Below are 222 nucleotides of genomic sequence, written 5' to 3'. Positions count from 1 at the left end.
AATTGAATATTTGGAATCTGTATTTAGTTGTTTGATAGTTTAAAGTCACGATTGGAAAGAAATTACGGTTGTATTATTATTGGAAAGTAATCGTCTTGCATTAGAAAGAAAATATGTGTTACAATCTTTGGAATTTGTTACCAATATCTTTAATTATTTTATTATGATAGCAGTTAATGCTTATCGTTGTATGTAAATAAGAGAATTTCATCAATCGTACTT

This window comes from Nicrophorus vespilloides, unplaced genomic scaffold (assembly GCF_001412225.1).
Source record: "Nicrophorus vespilloides isolate i.1.1-1 unplaced genomic scaffold, Nicve_v1.0, whole genome shotgun sequence".
In the NCBI taxonomy this organism is placed as follows: Eukaryota; Metazoa; Arthropoda; class Insecta; order Coleoptera; family Silphidae; genus Nicrophorus; species Nicrophorus vespilloides.
Note: the sequence above shows the minus strand (reverse complement) of the source record.